General features: G+C 37.0%; 1 pseudogene; it reads right to left on the bottom strand.

The window, feature by feature from the left end:
• Positions 1-233: 233 nt before the first annotated feature.
• On the bottom strand, positions 234-1,790 carry LOC149218601 (uncharacterized; annotated as a pseudogene).
• Between the last annotated feature and the right edge of the window lie 1,582 nt (positions 1,791-3,372).

Raw genomic sequence — 3,372 nt, 5'->3', positions numbered from 1 at the left:
TTATATCTATATTACAAGGAACACATTGAATGTCTTATTTCATTTTAGAGTAAGTTAATTACCCAAAATCAAGAAACCTCTATAGATGGCCAAGCATATATGAATCTTGCTAGTGACCAAGGCAATAACCACCATGACTATCCCCTACCAATATATTTCATTGAAAACCATAATTGGATATTGCATTTAGAAAGTCAAAACATAATATTAGAAAACATGTTGATATATTGCTATTAAAAAGTTAATTCCGTTAGAAACCATGATATTATTGGATGCCTCAGATCCATCAAGGCTGAGAACTGTATTCCACAACCTCCAACCCACAACATTGACAGTTGAGTCAATAGTCCCAATGAATGGGGCAAAGATTTCAATTCTGGGCAATCACAAACCCACAACTTCTTCAAGCTGCTCAGGTGACCTAGAGAACAGGGCAACATTTCCAACAAAGCATTTCCCAAAGAAAATTCCTCCAAACTGCTTAGGTTTCCAATATCCCCAGGCAATTCTTTTAAATTTGTCTCTGATAGGATTAATATTTCCAGGGACAGTTGATGTGAAACTTGGTGAGGCAACACTTCCACGCTCTTGCAGTCCGAAAGGTTTAGATATTCAAGCGTCTTGATATTTGCAAATGTTTCCTCCAACAAGGTCAAATCGGAGCAATATTCCAAATTCAGATATTTAAGTCGAATTAAATTCCCGAAGGAATTTGGAAGCCCGTGCAAACTCCGGCAGCGAGAGAGATTGAGGTGCTAGAGATTTGTTAAGAACCCAAAAGAATCAAGCAGCGACTTCATATATGGGCATCTTAGGTGCAGGTATTGCAGTGAGGACAAATGACAGAATTTTTCTGGTAAAGTTTTGAGATTAATCAAATCTAACATACAAGTCACCACAATCTTTTCGATGTGCTTCATCCATCTAATGGACTTTGGGAACATTGAAATAGGAGCATAAACATGTAGCTCCCACAACTCCAGAGGTTCCTGCCACACAATATTCATCTTTCAACAGTAAGAAAAATACGGAGATGATAGCCTTTATCTACCAAACCCTTCAAATGCATTCGAGAGCGTGTGCTAGTATAGCAATTGCAGCAAAAATCTACCATAAATTAGGGTGGAAAAGTAAAAAAAGAGAATAAATACAAAATTTTCTTTAGCCCTAACCTGAGATTCTGCTTGGCACAGTTTTTTCAATTTGGTTCATACCACTTCTAAAACCCTTATATTCTTCATCGGAATCTAGGGAGGCAGGCAAGAGAAGGGACAGTTGTTCCAGCGTAGCCATATCGGGTTTGGTAACTCTACCTTCCTCAATACGCTTTCTAAATGACGATATTCAGTTGCAACAAGTTGTAACTTCCTGAAACGATATGGTTTAGGGTCGATCAACTTCCTCAGACAGTTTCCCAAAACCTCATCACACCAATTTTTGAACCATGTGACTTCTTCGTCTGATTCTGGTTCCCGAACATGATAGAAATAACTGAGGACACGAACCATCCTAATTCCCTGCACCTCGGTTATTACCTGTAGATTCTTTATGAACAAACTGTCAAACAGCAAATAAAGAAAACAGAGTAACAAGTTTTTCTCTTTCGAGCAACAAAAAACTAAAACAAAGCAACAGGTTAATGTTAAAATGGCTCAAGTACTTACAGGCGATTCCTGCCACAAATCATCAATGTCGTCGGTCGTGAGCAGAGCTCCTCCAAGCACGCAGAAGGAAAATGAGGCGAGAATGCAGTTAGGGGTAAGGTGGTTACGACCATAAATGCATCCCATAGCATTCACTAAGTGTAGAGAAAGAGAGAGAGAACTTTAGCCTTAATTAATAAAACCTTGCATTGTAGACACAAAAAAAGAAGTAACATGTAATTTTGAGAGCCTCCATGAATTAAATGTAGAAACAAATTGTAGTGATATTGTGGCTTAGTCACATTTCAATATTTGCGAAGACAATACCTGGATTATCACTGTGTTTTACATTGAATAACTTTCAACAAAATAAGTTATCCATGTATTAAGAGACGACACATAATTTGCATGCAAGTTGTGTTGTTCTTTATAAGTACTAAAAGATGAACCACAAACATTAAACACTGATGTCAATTTCTTAAACACGAGAGAAGGCATCTTGTAAGCAATTAAATAATATAAGGTGCAATAGAAGTATAGTTTGGACCTTAAAGATACTCACATTTGCAAAAGCCCTGCTCAACTGCTGTAGCAAGTTGACAAGTGCATGACTTTGAACAAGCTGCTTTCCAACACTATAAAAACCTTTGGTGCATGCTGTTACAGTCACCAACTTTCCATTGCAAAGCTTCACCTGTATATCAGGGGAAATGGCATGAGAAATATAATAAATCTATAGAAGAAAAAATTCAGTTCCTAGCCATTATGGAGGTGAAGCTCAAAATTAGTGCAGGATTGGATAAGAAGTGCTCATGTCTATAGAAATTTGCAAAAGCCCTGCTCAGCTGCTGTAGCAAGTTGACAAGTGCATGACTTTGAACAAGCTATTTTCCAACACTATAAAATCCTTTGGTGCATGTTATTACAGTCACCAACTTTCCATTTCAAAGCTTCACCTGTATATCAGGGGAAATGGCATGAGAAATATAAGAAATCTACAGAAGAAACAATTCAGTTCCTAGCCATTATGGAGGTGAAGCTCAAAATTAGTGCAGGATTGGATAAGAAGTGCTCATGTCTATAGAAAAAAAATTCTCCAGGACGTTTGTCTTCAACAGATTTCCTTGTGGACTTCCTTATGACTATACATCCTAATGTCATTAGTCACTAAAATACTATTCATAATTCACGTTTTTTTTCTCCTTCAAAGTTCTAACTCATAAGCTCCAAAGAAAATAAACAGATTAAATTTGGCAATGTGCACATTGTTTTCCATGCTTCACTGTTCAAAATTTTCTGGAATCTTTGCATTACAATCAAATAAAGAACCATAGTTTGATGGCTCAAAGAGTACATGGAAAATATTTCAACATCATATCCATATTTGTATGGGATATATGCATTCTTGTAATATTTCTATTATACACAAGATTGAAAATTACTACTTTCAAATTATAAAAAATTGCAGGGAACGGTATGCTAACATTGGATAGGAGGCAAGAGATGTGAGAATGAGAAGAATTCATAGAACTAGCCAAGTTTAGAGGGAGGACACATTCCTGTCATATCCCCTTTATCTGTGGCCTCTTTGGCAGCAGCCATATAGTTGCAATGGCCTCAGATTTCCCCTCTTTCAAGGATTTCTTTCTTCCTTCACCCTTAGAAGAATGTTGGTTTTAGTTCTCCTCTCCATCATTTTCTTTTTCACTAGCCTCAAAATTACCTTCAA

Source organism: Pinus tabuliformis, chromosome Q, assembly GCF_031772625.1.
Source record: "Pinus tabuliformis cultivar Carrire ecotype Pingquan chromosome Q, CPIR1, whole genome shotgun sequence".
NCBI classification, from domain to species: domain Eukaryota; kingdom Viridiplantae; phylum Streptophyta; class Pinopsida; order Pinales; family Pinaceae; genus Pinus; species Pinus tabuliformis.
The sequence above is the reverse complement of the archived record's forward strand: the minus strand, read 5'-3'. Positions and strand labels throughout refer to the sequence as shown.